Here is an 11,598-nt window from a genome sequence, read left to right as displayed (position 1 = left end):
CTTCTCCAGGACAAACCTGTTTGTTCTCCTAGCAGTCCATGGTATATTCAATACTCTTCACCAGCACCACATCTCAAAGGCATCAATTCTCTTTCTATCATCCCTATTCACTTTCCAACCCTCTGATGCATAACACATAATTGTGAAGACTATAGCCCAGATCAGGCGCACCTTAGTCTCCAGCCTAACGTCGTTGCTCTTCAGTGCTCTTGAGAGGTCCCTCACAGCTGACTTTCCCAATGCAATTCGTCTCTTGATTTCCTGGCTGCTGTTACCAAGTACTGATTGTGGAGCCAAATAAACTAAAACTGTTAACTATCTCAATCTCTTCACCATCCATAGTGATGCTGCCAATTGGCCCAGTGGTGAGAATCTTTGTTTTCTTGATGTTGAGCTTCAATCCATATTGAAGACTGCAGTCCTTGACCTTCTGTAGCAAGTGCTTCAGGTCCTCCTCAGTTTCAGCAAGCAGGGTTGTGTCATCTGCACAATGCAGATTGTTTATGGATCTTCCACCAATCCTGATGCCACATTCCTCTTCATACAGCCCAGTGTCTTTTTTTTTTTTTAGCCCAGTGTCTTGAATGATCTGTTCTGCATACAGATTGAAAAGGTATGGAGACAGAATACATCCCTGACGAAACCCCTTCTTGATTTTGAACCATACAGTGTCTCCTTGCTTTGTTCTGACGACTGCCTCTTGGTCCAAGTATAGGTTTCACATTAGCACAATTCCACTTAGCAAGTACAATATTTAGTATATTTCTGTCTTACAGATCATCTTGAAAATAGATTTGACACACTGAACACTAACGGCCAAAACCCATGAGACTTGTGGTACAGCATCAAGGATATAAAGAAAGCAAGCATTATTAAAAAGACAGAAAAGAAGAAAAAAATTAAAATGGATAAATGGATGCTAGAGGAGACTCTGAAACTTACTCCTGAACATAGAGTATCTGAAGTTAATGGAAAAAAAGTTATAAACTTGAAGAGCAGAGTATTATAATAAAATAGGAAAATACCCGGATTTAGAAGCCAAGAGGGAAAATCCACTCATCATGTCTCAAATGTAAAGAACTGAAGAAAAAGTCAAGTCTTGGGCTGCAATATTATATAGGAAAAATATCACTAGGTCTAGAAAGCACTGGAAAAAGATCAGAAGAAGATACACTCACTGTGTCACTATACAAAAAAAACCCAACTGGTTGACCTTCAAAGATTTCAAGAGGCCGCATACACTCAAGAATTGATGACACTGAAAGTAGAAGCCCAATGTGCACAGACAGCATTGTAAAAAACCAGACCAAACAATAAAAATTTTTTAAAAAATCTCGAAATCAACACAACGAAACAAGGTTCCTGGAGCTGATGGAATACCAATTGAGTTATTTCAACAAACTAATACAACACTGGAAATGGTCATTTGTGTGTGGAAAGAAATGTGTAATACAGCTATTCTGCTAAACCAGATTTGTGTCTGTGGCTATCCCAAAGAAAGTAGAGTCAATAGAATGCAGAAATTATCTATATCAATATCACCAACACTTCACACAAGTAAAATTTTGCTAAAGATCATTTACAAATGGCTACATTGACAAGGAAACTGTCAGAAACTAGAGCTGGATTCAGATAAGGATATGCAAGAACATCACTACTGAAATCAAATGAAATCTAACTGGAAACAGAAAATACTACAAAGATGTTTATGTGTGATTCACTGACTACACAAAGGCATCTGACTGCATGGGCCATACAAATTATGGACAACATTGCCAGAATGAGACTCGCAGAACACTTAATTATGATAATGTGGAACCTATACATTGACCAAGACAGTTGTTGAAACAGAACAAAGGGATACTGCATGGATTAATATCAGGAGAAGTGTGAATGAAGGTTGACTTCTAGCACCATCCTTATTCAATCTATGTGTTGGCAAATAACTGGAGAAGCTGGGTTGTTTGAAATAAAGCATGGCAAGAGGATATGAGGAAAACTTATTAATAACATATGATATGCAAGGGCAACAACCTTGCTAGCTGAAAGTGAAGAGGATTTGAAGCACCTTTTGAAGATTTAAGACTATAGCCTTCAGCATGGATTACATTAAAACCTAAAGAAAATCAAATCTTCCCTTTCAGCTATACAATTTGGGCCAATAAGCATCATGTTTTCATCGCTGTGACCTTATAGAAGCAAATCACCAGGCCCATATTATGAGGTGCATCTGGGTGGGTTAGAAACCTTTTGGCTAATAGTCAAGTACTTAACTGTTTTTACCATGCAGGAACTTTTTGGCTTATGGTTAATCTTTTTTTAAAAACTAAAAGTTTATTATTATTCTCAAGTAAGGAAGGGAATTGATGAAATACATTTTGGCATAATTAAACAACAAAATGCTATGCAACTATTAAAAAGGATGTTGTTGGTGTATATTTACTAATTTATAACACTGTTAGAGGGAGTGCTGGGAGCCTAGTGGTAAAAAATCATGCTGTCAACTTAAAGATAGGCAGTTCAAATCCACCAGCAGCTCTGTGGGATAAAGATGGATAATTTCCTCCCCTGTGATTTTCAACCTCTGAAAACCCACAAAAGAGTTAACTATAAATTAATTCCAACTTGATGAAACATAACAACAACTATTATATTGTTATAATGAGGGAAACCCTCTGTAAATTTATATGAAAAGAATAACACTGTGTGGACATGTGTGTATAAAATGAGGAAAGCAGGACTATATTTGAGGGTGAAGATTATTTAGAAGGGCTTATCATTTTGCTCATTTGCACTTTTAACTTTTTGTATCATAAGCAAACATTACTTGTACCTTAAAAAAATTGAACAGGCTCTGTTGGAGTCTTTTGGAGATAGGGAGCTCTGGTGGCCTAGTGAGTTAGGAGCTGTGCTGCCAGTTCAAAGCAGACAGACCATCTCTTTTCATACAATTTACAGCCTCTGGAAACTCACTAAAGGGTCAGCTATGAGTCAGTTCCAATTGTACAGCAATGAATTGTTTGTTGTGTTGGAGCAGATACCAAAAGGAATGCCAGAATCGGTGAAACTGAAAGAGAGAACTGAGCGGGCAGAAGACGGAAGCCACCTAACTGCGGGCCAGAAGGAGGTGAATGGTTTCTCTTTATTCACCAAAATCAAATCAGTTTATTCTGGAGAATTCCTTTCTGGCCAAAACTTCCAATATGAACTCAAAATAAAATTTATCCTCTTTCTCTTCCCTCCCTGCCAGCTCCTCCTTCAGCATCACCAAGTTCCTACCTTTCTGGAAATCCCATGGGTTATAAATACCACATGCCAGGCTCCAGGGGCCAGGAGTAGCCTGCAAAACATTTTGCCCCTAGGATTAATGACTTTAATACATGTTTGCCAGGAACTCTTCAAAGCTAGAAACAGAAGCCCTGGAGCATTAAATATAAATAAATACTTAGTTGATTGCTTTCTTTTTTGCTTTTCAAGGGCAGTTAACTTCCTGGATTATCATTACCATAGTCTGCTCTCCGGAAACCAGGATTATTCAAGTGCCACAGTGCAGAACTGGGGCAGAAGGGGGGTAAAAAAAGAACTAAGCTCACCTTGTTACAGATCTGCCAGGGTTGTATTTCCTCATATTTAGCTTCCATGTGTAGGAGCAGAAGCAAAAGCTTTATTGTTGTGGGCACCTCACTTAAGTCATATTTGCAGCTTCAGATCTTTCTTTGTATGTGTGTGTGGTGTGAATGGTTTTGTTTTGTTTGTTGTGAATGTTTTAAGACATAAAAACATTGGAGATTTTTAGTTTTTTCATGTATAATTTAGTGACATTAGTTCTAGCCTTCATAATGAGCAGTCAGGACCACCAAGTTCTTCCATTACTCTTCACAGATACAACCTTCTACACAGTACCCCCGGTCACCCCTCACACCTATATTATTTGCCCTTTGAGGTAAATTAATCCCATTTAGGGGATTATGGATGGAGAATCTAGTTTCTATATTAAAAAGAAAGCAGTTCCATATTGCTAAGTGGAGAGTGAATCCAATAGATATTTCTTTGTTTCATATTCTATATATTTTTATGGGGTTGTTTACAATGTTTGTATACATTGTGTTTCATACACTCATACTCAAGCATTATGTTTTATAAAATTAATCACCATTGGACCTTGCCCATCCTTATCCTTTCTTTTCGCTCAGATCCTTCTCATTTCATTCTCTCCCCTCAAAACCCATCAAACTGTGCAACCTTGTGGTTTTGCCCCTACCCATTTTTAGCCCCCCCCCTTGAGTTCCCATACATGTTTTACTGGTTATCCTTCTATTTTTACAATAATGGGCTTATATGGTATTTGTCCTTACAAGATTGTGTTAGTTCACTCAGCATAATGCTTCCCAGGCTCTCCCAAGTTACATAGTATTTTTCGAAATCATTGCTCCTGAGTTCTGCATAGTAGTCCATTGTGTGAATGTACCACAATTTTTCAATCTATTTGGTTGTGTTGGACATCTACACTGTTTCCAAGTGGTGACAGTGGGCATTCTTGTCTGGTGCCTATTTGTAAGGAAAATACTTTTAGTCCTTCTCCATTGAGAAACATAGTGGCTCTTGGTTTTGTATATATACTTTTCACTACGTTGAGGAAATTCCCTTCTATTCAAATTTTACTGTCTTTATCAGAAAGGGGAGCTGGATTTTTGCAAAGGTTGTATGATTCTTTTTTTATAATTTTTTTTATTTTATTTTATTATTTTTGTGTGTGTGTACCGTCAAATCAGATCTGACTGGTACAGGAGGAGATTGTCCCTCCTTCTCCAGCAGAGCATCTGGTGGATTCGAACCGTGTGCCTCTGGGATTGTAGTTGCAGCTCCTTACCACTAGGCCACCAGAGCTCCCCTAGGTTGTATGATTCTTGCTATTCACTTTGTTAATGTTGTGAATTATGTTGATTGTTTTTTCTTATGTTGAACCATCCTTGCATACCTCTTATGAATCCCACTTGGTCATGCTGGTGTGATTTTTTGTGCTTTTGGAATCTATTAGTTAGGATTTTTCTATGTTCATGAGAGATATTGGTCTGTAATTTTCTTTCTTTTTTTTTTAACAATGTCCCTCGTGTGATCTATTGTCTCTGAAAAGGCCACTGGAGGGTCAGTTATGGGTTGGTTCTAGCTCAATGGTACACAAAAATAACAATATTTAGCATTTCAGCAGTAAAATACAAGAATAGATTACTTATAAAATGCAAATGTAAACAAGAACAGATTTGAGCTGAGTTGTTCCCTCCATCCCTGCAATGTCGTTTTCTTTTTTGTAATATCTTTGCCTAGGCTTGGTATTACGGTTATGTTTGCTTCATAGAATGACTCTGGGACTGTTTCTTCTTTTTCTAATTTTTTTAAGTAATTTAAGTAGAATTTGTGATAGATCTTCTCTGAATGTGATCCAGGACTTTTTTGTGGAGGAGTCTTTTTTTATGACCTGCTCAATTTCTTCTTTTGTGATGGATCTATTCAAGTGATCTGCATATGACAGTGTCAATCTGGGTAAGGCATTAGTTTTAAAGAATTTGTCCATTTCCAATCAATGTTTTTTATTGTTAAGTCCTGTCGAGTCAAAAGACCTGAACACTTGTATAAATGTCATCATTTCTCCTTGTTTGTATAATTTCCAGAGGCATGCTATTTTGGAAGTGGATGACACTCCTGCTTCCATGCTTGTTTGAATCGGGAAGCTCCATCAAACACTGTGCACCATTAGTAACCATTATCACATTTGACACAACAGTGTCACAATGTTTAGCATCACAGCAACCTCGAGTTACTTCTGAACAGCAAATGGACAGACCTCGTAGAAGAAAGTTTGACCAAAAGCAATTAAAATCAGGCCTGAGGGCCACAGATTAAAATCATCCACCTTTGGCTTGGTAGCATAACTTTCTTGCCACAGGCCTTCAGACCCAAATGCATTTTTAAATAGGAGGCCTAATCAAATCCGTTCACTCCCATTGGCTTATTGCTATGAACTGGTCTCTGAGAACTACCGTAGCTTCATCCCAGAGGTATGTTGTATTATGGTATGTTGTATTTTCATTATGATTTGTTTTGAGGAACTTTTTAATTAATTCTTTATTCCTTCTTTAATCTTATAGTGTTCTAGGAGGATGTTATTTAGCTTCCATGTGTTGATAGTATAAGCTTTATCCTCTTGTGGTTAATTTCTATTTTTATGGCATTGTGGTCTGAGAAGATACTTTGTATAATTTCAATGTTTTTTTAATTTTTTTGAGGCTTGCTTTGTACCCTAATATGTGATTAATTCTGGAAAATGTGCCACGTGCACTTGAGAAGGAAGTGAATTTTAGTTTGGCATAGTACTCGGAACACATCCACAATTTCAAATTGGCTGAATGAATAGTTTAGATCTTCTTCATCTCTATTAAGTTCCTCTTGGATTGACCTATGCTTTGGAGATAGTGGTGTGTTAATATCTCCCACTGCTATTATTGTGCAGTCTATTTCTTTTTTCAATTCTGTTAACAGTTGTTTTATGTATTTAGCAGGTCTATCCTTTAGTGCGTAGATGTTGACCAACATTCTGTCTTCTTGACCTATTGTGCCTTTAATCATTGCATATTGCTCTTCCTTATGTTTTATGGTGGTTTTCATTCTGAAGTCTATTTTATCAGAGATTAGTATTGCCACTCTTACTTTTTGTGGATGTTCTTTATTTGGGATATATTTTTTCTAGCCCTTGATCTTGCATCTAACTTTTTCTTCATTTCTCAGGTGTGTCTCTTGTAGATAACAGATTGATGGGCTTTGGTTTTTTATCCATTCTTCTACCTTGCTTGTTGAAACTGAGGAGGAGGACCTAAAGCACTTGCTGTAGAAGGTCAAGGACTGCAGTCTTCAATATGGATTGAAGAACAATATCAAGTAAACAAAGATTCTCACCACTAGGCCGATTAGTAGCATCATGATAGACAGTGAAGATACTGAGATTGTTAACAGTTTCAGTTTGCTTAGCTTCACAGTCAACAATCTTGGTACCAGAAGCCAGGAAATTAGAAGACAAATTGCATTGGGGAAGTCTGCTGTCAGGAACCTCTCCAAAGTACTAACGAGCAACAATGTCAGTCTAGAAACTAAAGTTTGATTGATCTAGGCCATGGTCTTTGCAATTATTTGCTATGCCTCAGAAAACTGAATAATAACTAGGAATGATAGAAGAAGAAATCATGCCTTTGAATTGTGGTGTAACAGACTTCCCTTAAAAGTCCTTGTAGTTCCAGAGATGCTGTGTAGAGGCATTCAAAATGGTCTAGTGTCTGACCTACTGTTGTAGGCTGTCCTACAACACAGTCTCTAACAAAACTAGACTATCTTGAACCTCTGGTAACAGAATTGTTTACCTTTATACCAAGAAGGTTGGGAAAGCACCAAAACCTGCATATGGTGTGTGTCCAGGGCGACTGTGAGACCTAAAGTTCTCATGAGGTTGTCAAAAACAAACAAAGAAACCATGTCAGCAGAGCTAATGGTGGTTTTATGTGTGCTAAGTGTGTCCATGATTGGTTCAAGCATGCTTTCCTTATTAAGGAGCAGAAATTGTTTTTAAAGTACTAAATGCACAAGCACAAATTCACCTAATTAAAAAAAATGGCGCTTCTTTAATAAAATCATAAAATATGTCTTGTTTAAAAATGTTCTTGTAGATTTGGTCTTGTTTTCACAAATTTCTTCACAAAGTTCCTTCTTTTCTGCAAAGGATGTGATTTCTCCTTCACGCTTGATCTGGGTACCAGATTCTTGTTTAGGAATTGTTTTCTTTAAACTTTTTGTATATGTCATCCCATTGTCTTCTTGCATGCATGGTTTCTCCTGAAAAACCAGAACTTAATCTAATTGCTTTTCAATTGTGGTTGACTCTTTGTTTTTTTCTATGCTGCTTTTAGTATTCTATCCTTATCTTTTATTTTGGAGAATTTGACCATGATATGTCTTGATGTCTTCATTTTTGGGTTCAATCTCTTTGGTGTTCAGTGAGCTTCCTGAATGTGAATTTCTTCATTCTTCATAATACCCGAGAAGTTTTCTTCTAGTACCTCTTCCACAATTTTCTCAGTGTTTTCTCTCTCCCTGTCATATTCTGGTATTTCAATCACACATATGTTATTCCTTTTGATGTCATCCTACATGATTGTAATGCTTTCTTCACTTTCTTTATACCTCATCTCTGCTTTTTCTTCTAGGATGTTTCCATTGAAGTTCATGTCTTCCAGTTCACTGACTCTCTGCTCCATCTCTTCAGTTCTACTTTTTTGTCCTTCAAGAATGTCGGGCACTTCTGCCATTTTGATCTTAATATTCTGGATTGCATTTTTGTGCATTTCTGTTATTTCATGTACTGTGTTGGCCATACCCTCTCTATTTTGTGATGATTTTTAAAGTTCTTTTGCCTCTTTTATCTATAGTTTCAATTCTTCTGTCTTTTGCATTTTCTTCTATAGTTGTGCAAGATTTTCCTCATCAATATATTTCTTCTGGCTCCATATCTCTGGAGCATTTGCTTTCTTAGTGATTTCCATAGTTTCTTTCATCATTTGCACCTTCTTCTGTAGCTGTTCAAATAACTCTCGTCAATATATTTCTTCTGGCAGTTTGAATCCATCAGATGCTCCATTGGAGCAGAAGGGGCAATCTTCTCCTATGCCAGTTGGATCTAATTCGATGGTATACAACAAGAAAAGGGGGGGAAAGTGGTTTTTCAAATACAGTAAGTATAAAAAAATGAAAAAATATTTTTCAACAATGAATTAATAATAATAATAATAATAGAAAACCGTCTAAATCATAAAAAGTCTGGGTTTTTTTTACCTCTAGGTTATTTATTTGTGGCTTCCATTGTTTTTTCTACCATTTGTACTTTCATTCATAGCTGTTTGAATGTCTCTGTGTAAAAATATATCATCTGCCTTCTTGACTCTAGGGTATTCATGAGGTCTGTAATATTCCCTGCTTTTTTTTTGGAGAAAACTTACTTTGTTTTTTTACAGTGTTTAAAGCTCCCTGTTGCTTTCCTGACCTTATGCAAAACTTTTCTTGGTATGTCTTAGACTGTTTCTATAGTGTCTGCATAAGCTTTCAGTCATTATTGGTTTTTTTATGTTATTGATTAGTTGCCAAGTTAAAAATGTTCAATCTATAGGATGATCCACTCATTCTATTGAAAGTCCTTTCTGGGGAAATCTGCCTTTCCTAAAGTCCTTGAGGTTCTCTCTGTTCTGCACTGCAGCTCCACAGGAATCTTGCCTTGATGTCCTCTGTTACCAAATCTATTTCTCTTCATCATGTATGAAATGGCTGAGTGGTGTGAGACCAGGAGCTCTACTCAAGCAGTTTCTCATGCACTTTTTCTCCTGAAGCTTAATGTCTTCCTTTGTCTCTTGAGTGGCACAAGATCAGAGATCAGGACCACCAGCTCATGTCGCTTGTGGGCAAGGGAGGTCTCAAGACAGGCCTTCCTCTCACAGAGAGCTGAAAGACTTTCCCCCTGCTTGTAGCTCTATGTCCCAAAGTCTCTTGTCCTGTTTGGCCCCTGGGGTGACCCCACAGTTATGGAGACAAGGATCCCCAAATGGAAGGACCTATATCCCTAGGGAAGCCTCAGCCCTATTCCCCATAAGCAATGGAGAGTGCTCACTCTTGATACAGAGCCTCAAGACTCTCACTTTTATTCCTGCTGCTTAACATCTTCCTTTGTCTCTGGAGTGGCTTGAGATCCGAGATCAGCATCTCTAGCTCAAGCAGCTTGTGTGCCTGGGGTCCTAAGCGCCCTCCCTCTAAAGAGAACTGAGAAAAGTTTTTCCTTGCTTGTAGATGTCTTAAAGTTTCATGGTCTGTTTGGTCCCTGGCATGGCCTCATAGCCACAGAGGCAAGGATCCCCAACAGATATTCAATGATTTTCTAAAATGTTCCAGAAACAGTTTCAAGGTAAGAGAGGAGAACAAGATCACTTGAGACTTGGTGTTTATTATATGAGGAGAGAAAAATGTGTAAACTTAAAATTACAGTAATAGGCAAAAAAAAGTTGTCAAAATAAGGTAGGTTTTCATCTGAGATTCATTAATGACCTGCTGAACTTGTTTGCCAGGTTTCTGTCTGGAATCCAGTGATCTGTTCAGAAGAAAGGGTCCACATGTGGAGTCTGATAGCACCTCTAAAAAGTAACAGACCACAGTGATAATTTTGTTCTGCAACATCTTTTCACCTTCTAATTCTCACATTGGTGACTTTTCTCTTTATTGTGTTCTTGCTGAAAGGCACTTTTGGGAGGGGTTTTAAAGTGTTCTAGACACACACTCCCAGCACCATTACTGCTGCTGTGAAAGTAGTGCCTTCCTCTTGCCTCCTTCAAATCTGGAATTTCCACATGGAATTTTTACCTATAGGCAACACACTTTCCCCAAGACACAGAAAGTTTGTCCCTAGGGAAATTCTTCTTACCCTTAAAGAATATTTAAGAAACTTCTAACTAATATTTAGGAAGTAATTCAGAATTACTCTAATCCTACTGCCTCAGGAGTCTGTTTTCTCAGCCATAAATGACAATTATGACATTGAGACAGAGGGCATATCTTTGAAAGAGCCAGAGGGAGTAAGTCTAGCACATCCCCTTACTGCCCCAGAGCAGAAAGCAGATAAAGAACCAATAGCCCAGCCTCATGGTACTTGTAGAGCTCCACCTGCAGCAAGAGATTTGCTTATTTGTTGTTGACTCACAGATTTATAGTACAGTGGTACTGAGAATAGGTTATATTAGAGAAATGAGTCAAATTCTCCTACAAATATCCAGCTAAGAACAACCAAACATATAACTGTGGCCAGCACAAAAGCAAGAAAGCCTCAGGTCATACCTTGCCACAGTTTTCCATACCACTGCCACTATTTCTCTATCACCAGGATCTTGCTCTCATCAAGGTCTTGCCACCACAAGCCTTGTTTGTCACAAGTCTTGTTACCCAGTGTGGGAAACACTCTTTCTCTTATCCTAGTCCCATAGCTGTTAGTGATTTGTAAGACCCTATTGAATTGCAAGATCATGTGTCTGCAATTAAGGTAGCTGGAGACCAGAGCGGGCTATAAAAAGCCAACTTCTAGGCTAACACCACATCTAGTGATGGCTTTCTTTCATATCCATGAAAATATTTATTTGGAGGCTAAAAATACAAAAGAGGATTCTTAACCTTGCAAAGTGTTTGAAAAACTTGTCTTCCTAGATCACAAGTCTGTTTTTATTCTCCTTCCAGCAAAGAGATACAGCTTTTTTTTTTTTTAATATATTTTGGACATGCTATTCTATCCATCTCTATTGTTTATAGGGTTTTCAGAAGCCTACTTTTCTGAAGTGGATGACCAGTCCTTCTTCTTAGTCTGTATTGACTGAGAGTGCTACGAAAATTTCCCCACCATTTGTTCCCATTCCCAAGAAAGGTGATCAAACAGTTGTTGTGTTGTTGTTATGTGCCGTCGAGTCGTTTGCGACTCATAGCGACCCTATGTACAACAGCCCTAAACCGTGCTCTATCCTGTGCCAATCT

Source organism: Elephantulus edwardii, unplaced genomic scaffold (assembly GCF_000299155.1).
Source record: "Elephantulus edwardii isolate Elephantulus edwardi_28Jun2011 unplaced genomic scaffold, EleEdw1.0 scaffold00307, whole genome shotgun sequence".
NCBI classification, from domain to species: Eukaryota; Metazoa; Chordata; class Mammalia; order Macroscelidea; family Macroscelididae; genus Elephantulus; species Elephantulus edwardii.
Note: the sequence above shows the minus strand (reverse complement) of the source record.